Here is a 10,194-nt window from a genome sequence, read left to right as displayed (position 1 = left end):
GACAGAAAAAAGAGTTACAATTTCCAGTATTCCCAAGTAGCCATGCTGGCTGGGGAATGCTGGGAGTTGTAGGGCTTTTTTCTGTCTAAACATGCATACGATTGCACCCTAAATCAGTTATCAGGTGGATAACTTAATATCATTTAGCAATTCTGTTATAGGTTCTTGCTTTAAGATTAACCTTCAGCCTTAACTGTATATACAGAACTGTTTTCTTTTTAGAGAGCCTTACATATATTTAGCATCTTTGTCATTCACACTTCCCTGGTATCCTGCTGTCATTAACAGAAAACACACACCACTTATCACACTTCATGCCATTTGAAGCAGCATTCAGCTGCCTCTTTATCATCTGTTAAAACACTTACCTGGGAGTAAGCCCCATTGCATTCAATGGAACTTACTTCTGAGTAGCCATGTATAGGCTTGCACTGCCGCTTTGATTAATGGAAACTAATGGTAATCCTGTGATTGAGTTCAACAGGACTAAGGCTGCAATCCTATATATACTCACCTAGGAGTAAGTGCCACTGAAGTCCAGGGATTTACTTCCCATCAGACATGCACAGGATTGCACTGTAAACTTGTTTCCTCCCCACTTTCTTCCCCGCTATTCCTCCCCTGTCCTTTCTATATATACTGTTCTAGAAGATATTGCAGATCACACTGGTATTCCTCTGTATCAAATTTACAAGTTGTGTTTAAATTCTGTGTCTACAGTTATCTCCATAAAAGAATGTGAAATTGTATGACATACTCTATTAAATACTACATACAATTACATTCAATATATTCCCTAGAACCACACCGTAGTATCTTTGCTTATTCCAATGCACACTTAACCAGCAGTGACAACAACACATATTCAGTATATGGGGGAGCTGAATGAGGCATACTTTAAAGTTTCTTGAAGTATTAGGGCTGTAATTTTATGCACACTTGCTGGGAAGTAACTCCCATTGAACTCAGTGGGGCTTCAAGTCTCCGAGTAAACATGTATTGGGTGAAGTTTCCTCCTTTCCTTGATCCATGGTCAAGTTGTATTTTTTCTTCTTAATTCTCAGTTTGAACTTTTCTATACAATGTTCTCCAGTACAGTTCGTTTGATGAGCTTCCCTGTATTCTAGATAGCAGGAAACAGTTGCGGAGGAATCAGTGAGCTTTAAGGAAAAATGCCTTTTCCTTCTGCCAGCGCCTAGTGGCAACATAGAGACTCTCTAGGAAGAAACATACTTTCCTGTCCTTTGGTTTTAGAACTGCTGCAGTGTGTGTGTGCGCGCGCCTCTCTCTCTCTCTATGCAGCACTGTGAGATTTAACACTCCTACAAAAGAAAAAGGCATACCTACAGGACAACCAAGAAACCTATCTGGTAAGGAATTTTCTATCAGATTCTAAAATATACACGTTGTAGTGGGAAAAGCAGGAGGAATGCTCAGCCATGCTTGGAATATATTCTGCTGCATGCTTTTTATGTAAGGGCTGCAGACTTGGATGGTTATCTGACGGTCTGACAGCAAGAGACACCTCCCCTTTCCTTGCCTTCGGAGTGCTGCTTTTGTACAGTTAATTAAGATAAACTTTCGTACAAGAAGGGAAGTAATTAGAATTGCGTTTTCTCTTTTTAATGACACAGAAATATGCAACCTCTTCCTTTCTGTATTGAAGATCCAACCGCAGCAAATCTCAATGGATGTATTGCCATAATGGAGCTGGCAAAATCCCCACATCCTCAAGCAAATAAAGCCTATGCTTTTGAATTTAAAAGCATGATCAGGGTGATAAAATAATCCAGGAGGGTAGGGAGAACTGAAGGTAGTCGAACTCTGCAGTCTTTGAGCTTTCAAGTGTTATGAAGGTTATATTTTTCAAGCATCATCTTGGCTGCCAGAAGAACCTTACTCTTATTAAAAGGTTTAACTGTGGGTGGCTGGGTGGGTGCGTGCGGAGATGAAGCGAATACTAAACGACTGTAGTAGGAGGTGTGGGTGTGTCTGACTGACTGAGGTGAGTGGCAACGTGATAGAGAAATGGAAAGCATGTTAAATGTGTGTCAGCTGGAAGGGCTGGAAATCGGAGGTAAAATATGTGTCTACAAAAAGAGCTTTCATGGAATTTATTTTGAGAAGAAACTCTGTCATTCCAAACATTGATTTACAACTAACAGCTCAATCCTATAGGCTATAGAGTCAACTTAGAAGTCCCATTGAATTCAACGGTATCTAATTCCAGGTGTGTATACTGGGATTGCAACCTAATCCTAATGAAATAAATGGAATTTACTGCCGAGTAAACATGGTGGTTAGGAGTGCGCGCTACAGTGTAGAGTGAACGCTTTTTAAAAGGCTGCAAACCTTCACACGCTTACTTGAGAGTAAACCCAACTGAACGCAATGGCAGTTACTTTTGAGCAAACGTGCATAGGATCGGTGGCACAGATGAAACAGGTGACTGCAGGCATGGGTGTGGAGAGTCTGCTTTGAAGGAAGGTGGAGTTTGAAAGGAGTGGCTGATTTATTTCAGAGATAGGGGAGGTTAACATATACTGAAGCGGATTGATTTTCAAGTCACATACTAAAGTAGTTCCATTGAAGCCAAGTTGTAGAACCTACCTAGGGATTTTTTAGAACCTATTGGGTTTTGGAGTGTGAATATAACGGCATATAATGGCTAAAGTGAAAAGCTGTATATGCATCGACAGTAGGATTTGGGAGGTAAATTGTAATCGTTGGATTTTTAATGTAGAGAATGGAAGAGTTGTACAGAGAACGTGAAGGGAATATGGAGTAGCAGAACTAGCTGAGAGGTGACTGCAGAAGGAATGAGGAAAAGAGAATTGAACTGGTCCTGGGAGGGCAGTGTGGAGGACATGAAAAGGGTGTACAAATAAACCCGAGAGAACTTGTTTACTTACTCCTTTGCTTTGGAATGGGCTTATTTACCAACAGGCGTGGTATACGTGATAGCAGAAGCAGCCAAACAAAAACACGCAAGGCGTAAGGGTTTGTCTGCAGCCCAGGGACTACAATGCAGGAGGAAGTAGCACTAAAATTGCGTGTGAGCCCATTACTTGAGCCATCTTGTCATGCTCAAAATGAAGGTGGCAGCGAGGAACTCGAGCCATGTGTGCCACATGTGGTTGGTGTTAATCCAGGCTAGAAAGCAACTTTTCATGCGCATTTTATATTTGGGAGATTTCACATTCGTCGTAGGGGTGCGGACAGCTGCGAAAACAACGCCGGTTTAACTCATGTGTGAAAGCGTCCCTCCCTCCACCGCCCGTGCAGCCTACCGAGGGAACGGGGCGCAGAACCGAGCGGTTTCTGAGGAGCTGCGTGGGGAAAGAGGGCGGGGAGTAGGACTTCACGTCCTGGAGACGACGGCGACCTGAGCGTGTGAGGGACGTGGGGGAAAGATGAGGGACGTTTCGTAGGCGCTCGGCGCGAATAGGCCCGCCCCGCGAGCTCGGTTACTGCAGAGCCTCCGCCTCTCAGGAGTCGCCCGCGGCCACCGTGGGATAACAACAGACCATCCCCTTTGGCCATTGCCTCGTTGGCTGCGGACCGAAAAACCCGAGAGGGGCTTCTGTGTTATCCTGAAGCCCGGAGCGCCGACTGCACAGCAGCTGTTGCCGGCGGCCCACCTAACTGTCTCCCCCTCCTTCACCCCGCCATTCTGAGGGGTGTCGAGGCGGGGGGGGGGGAGATTCAAACTTGGACGAACGTTTGGCGGCGCCACTCAGCTCAGGGGAGGGGCGGGCGGAGGGACGCGGGGGAATCAATGAGGGCAGAAGGGGCGCTGCCAGATAGTGCGCCGTTAGCGCTGCCGGCGAGGGGCGGAGCCCGCGAGACCCTTCCTGCCAGATAGTGAGGCGCCCCCGTTTCGCCCCTCCCCCTTGTAGCTTCGGTCTGACACGCCCCTCCCTCGTAGGCGGCGCTGCTGCTCCCGCGAGCCAGCCAGAGCAGCAGAGGAGGCAAGAGGGAAACACAAAGGCGCGGGCGCTGCTGAGGTAAGCCAGCTCCTTGCACCCCCTTCCGCAGAGGGGAGTAATAGGTGAACGCCGGGGGGCGGGGAGTAGCTTCGTCCTTTTTTAGCCCTCCTAGTTCTCTCACTGGGGTGGGAGAGCCAAAGTGTTCCTGTCGCTTTGGGGATGGGGGGGGGGGATTGCTGTAGTTACGACGACTACGGTGCTCACTTTTGCTCCTACCCCGAGGCAAGTTAATTCAAATAGCTCCCCCCCCCCCCGCTGATGAGAGATGTTACTCTAGTGTTGCTGTGGGGCACCATCTCTGTTTCGAACGGCTGAGAGAAATGGGGCGTGTTACTGATAAATCGTCGGTGGAAGAAGAGCCTCTTGCTCATCCTAACTTTGGAGTTACCTTTACCTAGATTTGGGCACCATTTGGGACGAACTGCCTAGTAGATCTATTCTAAGTTTTGTATCACTCTTAATCATCTTTTTGGGGGGGGGGGATGGGTTGTTGATCCAGATTTGAGGTCAGTCTCATCCAGCTTTTGTGGGATGGGTTGCAATCTTTTAAGCTTGGAAATGCCATTTAAATTTGGGGACTTTGATGTCACTTTTGTGGTAAGTGACCCATGTTTAATGGGTTAATTACACTTAGGGACACCTTCATGCATCCTTTGGGAATCGTAGCCTGATCATGTGTTCCATCTAGAATGGCAGCCACTATATTTCTACTTGCAACTGGTGCAAACTAGTCAGTGTCCCATCCTATAGTTAATTGGCATCATAGCCTATTAGCACTGATACAGAGGCGGTACTCAGTTTGTTCATTTGTGCCCTGTCTCCACAGTGGGTTGCATTTTCTACCATCCTTTATGTTCAGGGGACCTACTCCTATGTCTTGGCACAGGAGACTTTATGGAGTGCTGTTGGATATCTTACATTGTTCTGTTTGTACTCCTGCCACATGTGCATGGATTGGCTGTTTGTGCTGTTGGTCTTATAGGGCTGCACATGCTGTTAATCTTGTGTTCTCTGCACATGCTGTTAATCTTGTGTTCTCTGCACATGCTGTTAATCTTGTGTTCTCTGCGCATGCTGTTAATCTTGTGTTCTCTGCGCATGCTGTTAAACTTGTGTTCTGAGGGGGGGGGTTGTTTTGGGAGTGCACTCTTGCATTGGTAGTGGGATCCCTATCCTGGCACTGTGGATAGTATGCCAGCTACCCTTGCCAATCCTATAGCTCTCCCACAGAATGCTCTGTTTCTCTCAGTTACACTACACCTATGGGCTTGTATGGATAACTTGCACTCACATAGTTGCATGGGTATAGTAGGGATACTAATTCCTTGTACTAAGGCAGAGGTAGACCACTGGGTGCCAGGTGGAGATTAGTACTTTTGTACCAGTGGAAGACTGCAGCCCAACGCCATATGTATTTCCAGGTCCTCCTATATCCAGCGGGCTGTAAAGTGAATACAATTGTAAATTTACTCAGCATCCTATCCAGCTGAGCCACTCATTGAAATTACATAGGTTCCAGACCTTAGTAAAAAAAAAAGAAAAGAAGAAAGAGGCTTTTCTTGAGCCCTTGTGATATACTTTCTTCTACAGTGTGCATGTAGAAGATATAAGTAAGATATTTTGTATTGGGGCACTGCTGGAGAGTGAAGATAAGATAAAATTTTTGTCAACTTACTGTGGCAGCATTTCTGAGGAGGTGTCGCTCCGGTTCTTGATGACCTCCGTTCACAACTGACCTCCGTTCAGTTTCTCTATAAAAATAAAATACTGCATTGTATACTCGGTTTATTTCATTGCATGAAATTAAATGAAATTTCATCCAAGGACTTGTAGCTGGGGGGAAGCATAGCTTTCTGCGACCATTCAAAATATCTGGCTTCTGTTGGTTGCTATGTGCAAATAATACATAGATAGAGCAAATGCCAGCATTGGTTAGATAGGTTTCAGTGCTATTATAACTTGGTGAGTGAGGAGATGCTGGATAAAAATGAGTGATCTAAAGAACTGAAACTCCTCTTAAGCTCTTTGTGTTGTGATCTTTTAATAAAAAGCTATTAAAGTTAAGTCTACAACAGGTCTGCACAAACACAGTTTACCAGCTATGCAATTCTGACCTGCCAAATACTTGAAAAACCTATTTTCAAAAAAACCCAATTTTGCAGCCCTAAGCATATAACAAAACAGACATTTATACAGACCCTGTGGGCCACCATACACGGCTGGTGGGCAGCATTTGGGTTAGTATGTCATAAGTTGTGGAGGCCTGCTATAGAATCATAGAATAGTGGGGTTGGAAGGCACATTTGCATTTGCATATGTAAATGCACCTTCCTGAACATATTGTGTTTGGGGCCATGAATGAGGATATGCACTATTGCGATCATGTTTTAGGAAGCAGTGTATGTTATAAAAAGGTGTCCCCAACTAGTCGTGTCCGACTCTAGGGTGTGGTGCTCATCTCCATTTCTAAGCCGAAGAGCCAGCGCTGTCCGAAGACGCTTCCGTGGTCATGTGGCCGGCATGACTGAACACCAAGGTGCACGGAACGCTGTTACCTTTCCCGCTGAGGCGGTACCTATTTATCTACTTGCAATTTCTTGCTTTCGAACTGCTAGGTTGGCAGGAGCTGGGACTGAAGACGGGAGCTCACTCCATCACACGGCACTCGGGTCTCGAACTGCTGTCCTGCCGACCTTCCAGTCTGCAGTTCAGCATCTTAACCACTAAGCCACCGCTAGTGTATGTTATGAATTGGCTTAATTCAGAACTAATACTTGTTGCCTCATGCTAAATATTACCACTGTGAAAAGATTTTGTAGGCACAAAAAGCTACAGATTGTCCACAATGAATTTGTGGGAGATATCATTTTTCATACAGGTGTAGAAGATCCAAGTGCTGTGTTGGTAGACTACTGTTTTTCATTTTTCTGTTCTAATTTCATGATAACAATTGATGAGCAGTCTTTTTACAGGAGTTCCACAAAAATAAAAATGTCCAATTTTTTTCTCCCAAATGTAGAATCAGCCTACAGAGCACATTCTTTTTTCTTTGCTGTTACAATCTATATTGCAGTCACTGAACTAAATTAAAATGCCTCTGTTTAGAAACCTAGGGGATAGTATAAACAGTGTCTAGCGGTGGATTGAATTTTGTCTGCCGAGGAGTTCTAGGGTATTTATTTAAACCTTGGAGGGCCTTGCTTCCAATAAAGTTCACAGCTTTATTTAATATATTCTATCCGTCGTGGTACAAGAGGGAGAGTATTGAGATTTTTTTGCTAATTGGTTCATAAAGGACTTCGTGCAAGGTTTTTTTTTAAGATGACACTTTCATTGGTTAAATGTGGTTGACAATTGTATATAGCATTGCTATCAAGAAAAGTTATCAAGGACAAATAAAAGGCCTTTCTCATTTAAAAAAATATAATCAACCTTTAGAATTTATTGCCAATAAATGTTCTGAAGTAGCTGGGTGTTTAAAAACTTTGGTAAACATCAAAATAGAAATTGAGCAATTGCCATAACCTCCACTATTCATTTGGATCTTCCTATATGAACCTTTTGGAACCTGGCCAGTGTTAGCACATCTTCAAGTAGTTCTCTGCAACAATAAAAGGAGAAATCTGCTTTTTAAAAGAAGCTGTGATTGCCATAGTTCTAGGCTTCCAGTTTGTGTACTGTGGTAAATCCAAATTCTTTTCTTTGCATTGCAGTTGCAGCCATACAGATGTTCAGACCCCATGACGCTGGCTTTTGGCCAAGATATAGCATTCATCCTTACTCTGCAGGTGTCCATGATCCCCTGATTGATAGAAGCTGCCAGTGAATGGCAGAGGATGAATCATTCTGTAATTGTTCTGCTTCCTGCCAGGTTCCTTGGTAGTATTTGGTACATAGTTAGCTGAAGAAAAAAATAGTGGATAGTTAAGCCACTGAGCAGGCTTTAGGGGTAATGTTGTGTAATGTCCTTCTCTGCTGTTATGAAGAAGGGTTAATAAATTTCATGGGTGATTTAGATTTTATTTCCCTGATTGATAGTTAACAGTATAACACTGAGGTACCTTTCATTCTTATAATTTGGATGCTAGATAGAATGCTTTATATAATCAAACATGTTAAAAATAACAGTCTTGAAATATAATTTGAAATCTTGGGATATATGATGTGTACTGCTATTGCTACATAAAATGTGTCCAACAGACACAATTATTTTCCGATTTTTCAGCATTCTTCAAAAATAGTACATAGCTTGCAAGTTGGTGACAGGTGAAATTGACATCGTAAAGGGACAAAGGAACTTAAGGTTGTAATCTTATACACACTCACCAGGGAATATGCCCTACTGAACTCAACTGGACTAACTTTTTGCGTAGACACATATGACTGGGCCATTAGAGGCTGATAAGTGTATCTGCTATGCTTTTTGTTTATAGATGCATAGAAAATATTTGACTACCTCGAGTAACCGTTCCTTTTCAAAGGTGTAGATACTGTAATCTTCTAATATAACAGTAAACCTAAAATAAGGATAATAGTTGAAGGAGAATGTTCTGAGTTTCGTAGGATCCAAAGAGGCATCCAATACATGTGCCTTCTCTCACTGATGATTTTTGCCTTCTATATAGAACTGCTGCAACCCATAATGAGATATGATCCTAATACTGTACAAACTGGAACAGCAAGATAAGATTTTGTGAAATGATGCTGATGTGGTAGTAATTATGAAAGACCCAATGAAGTTGGTTAGGAATGTTCCCTATTTTTACATCTAGATGTACAGATATAAGCAGCAAACAAGCATGACTAGTAGCTGAGCCTCCAAAAGTACACTTTAAAAAAATTATATAGAGATATGTAATTGTCCAGACTATCTTAGATAAAAACTATCCTTTAAGCTTCAAATAATATTCTGTCCCTTCCACCTCCATACAATAGACACATCTACAGTAGTAACGTTCCTTATGAGGAGTGGTTATGCCAGTGTGGTTTGGGATAAGTGAGAGATATTGTGCATTATGTATTTCACGCCCCTTCTATAGATTTTGAGAGGCACTTTTGAATACATATGGTCTGCAAAATTTGAATGTATCTATTTGCTTCGAGAGTTCATAGTTCAATGCTATGTGAACAAGCCCCCGTGTGAACCTGAGCAGGAGATAGGAAGCATCCATTTTTAATAAGCTGCAGTTCTTTTCATCTGATCCAAGACATGTTGTGGTTAGCTTCAAACCTTGGTTTATGTTCCTGGCTTGTTCGGATAAACCATAGTTAAAATTAATTGTAATTCTTGGTCCAGAGAAAACAACAAACTATCATTAGCTGTGCTTTGAGCATAGGCGTATGCCAACAGTGGAACCTCTGGTTATGAGTTGACCCTCAAATCTTCCATGCTGCTTGATATTCAAGGATTATGACAGTCTTTAAAGATCTTTTAACAGTGCGACCCTATTAGTGCTTATTCAGAAGTAAGTTCCATTGAGTTCAAGCCTGGAAACTGACTCCTGGGTAAGTGTGTATAAGATTGTAATTTAAACGTAACTCAGAAATCTCTGAATTTCCTGGTAATGGCCAGAGTCTACTTATAAAAATGGCCATATGGATCTTTAATCTTTGTCTTCCAAGATCATCTGCAATTTTAATATTGTGATCATTAGGCATCCAACATACGTGATGCAACATCTGTAGTATCTTGAGATATTTTCAAGCACGCCATCTAAATCATTCTCATATCTTATCTGATTCGCTTTGGCACTTAATGTACTCACCTATGTAAAGACTTAAAGTGTGATATTCCTGAACTGGAATAGTTGCTTGTCTTGCTTAGGGACATAGTTCAGTATTTTTCTGAAATAATAAAGTTCTTAGCTACTCAGGACTTAACTAAAAAAGGTGAGCTCAGGTATCCTGAGATAAGCCTAGAGCAGCTCTGTATTTATCCAGTTGTTTTCTCTCTAGGTATTGTAGGCCCATTTTTTGACTGTTTGGAAGTCCATGGGCAGAGGAATCAAAGAGAGATTGGGGAGGAGTGGAGCAGCAGATCCACCACTGCATCCTGTGGTGTTCCTGCCTATTTACCAGTGAGAATACCTTTTCAAATAGGCTTTCCCACAGCAGACAACACCTTGCATCACCCACAGTAACGTTGCCACCAGGACCTTTACCTCAGGTCCAACACCTGTGAGATGTGATGACACACTGGCTTTTA

At 42.8% G+C, this 10,194-nt stretch overlaps 1 protein-coding gene across 47 annotated transcripts in view; it reads left to right on the top strand.

Moving 5' to 3' along the window:
- Nucleotides 1–1,246: 1,246 nt before the first annotated feature.
- The window catches only part of ADD3 (adducin 3), a 196,205-nt gene continuing 187,257 nt past the window's right edge, over nt 1,247–10,194 (top strand). For 39 of the 47 annotated variants that reach the window (XM_084846340.1, XM_084846315.1, XM_084846318.1 and 36 more), the window contains exon 1: nt 3,957–4,007. The gene's annotated coding sequence lies outside the window, so the exon portion shown is untranslated. Of the gene's footprint in view, nt 1,371–3,956; nt 4,008–10,194 lie in introns of those variants that run through there. The other 8 variants (XM_084846323.1, XM_084846304.1, XM_084846345.1 and 5 more) reach the window with 1 other exon arrangement.

This window comes from Heloderma suspectum, chromosome 3 (genome assembly GCF_057233095.1).
Source record: "Heloderma suspectum isolate Gila_16-S chromosome 3, 16-S_ref, whole genome shotgun sequence".
Taxonomy (NCBI): domain Eukaryota; kingdom Metazoa; phylum Chordata; class Lepidosauria; order Squamata; family Helodermatidae; genus Heloderma; species Heloderma suspectum.
Note: the sequence above shows the minus strand (reverse complement) of the source record. Positions and strands in the feature narration are given on the sequence as shown.